Here is a 490-nt window from a genome sequence, read left to right as displayed (position 1 = left end):
AATGCGCATGACAATCGCATTCGATTAATCGTGCAGCCCTAGTACCAATATAGTACGCATCACTATTAGAAATGATTAATATATTCACAAACTGACTGTTTGGCCATAAAAGAATGTTCTCTTACCTGGCATACCAGCTTGGATGGAGAAAGACCTGCCCAACTGAATGGGTGACATCATCTTGATGGTAAGCTTTGCAAGATATATTGCTTCATATTCCTTGATGAAAACAGAAAGAACAGCTATAGCACTTAATGCTGAATTAATTATTAATGCTGAAATTACTTTAAATCATACCTGTAGCTGATGAACAAAGCCTACATTGGGATTAATGCAAAATCGTCTCTCCTGTACATGACTAAACGCATCCCTGTAAGAAAGTAAATATATGACACGATCTGCAAACTTCAAGACAAACCATATTATGTATTCGTATTTTTGGACATGTTTCTCCACTAATAATATTACCTGTATTTCACACCAAATGTCT

General features: G+C 35.7%; 1 long non-coding RNA gene across 1 annotated transcript; it reads right to left on the bottom strand.

Annotated features, from left to right (window-relative positions):
• Nucleotides 1-111: 111 nt before the first annotated feature.
• On the bottom strand, nt 112-490 carry LOC107577749 (uncharacterized). Its single transcript, XR_001608252.1, has 3 exons — nt 469-490; nt 298-370; nt 112-219 (listed from the first exon to the last, which is right to left on the bottom strand). It is a non-coding gene; the product is annotated as an uncharacterized lncRNA (long non-coding RNA).

This window comes from Sinocyclocheilus grahami, unplaced genomic scaffold, assembly GCF_001515645.1.
Source record: "Sinocyclocheilus grahami isolate Dianchi unplaced genomic scaffold, SAMN03320097.WGS_v1.1 scaffold7060.1, whole genome shotgun sequence".
NCBI classification, from domain to species: domain Eukaryota; kingdom Metazoa; phylum Chordata; class Actinopteri; order Cypriniformes; family Cyprinidae; genus Sinocyclocheilus; species Sinocyclocheilus grahami.
This window is presented reverse-complemented; position numbering and strand designations above follow the sequence as displayed.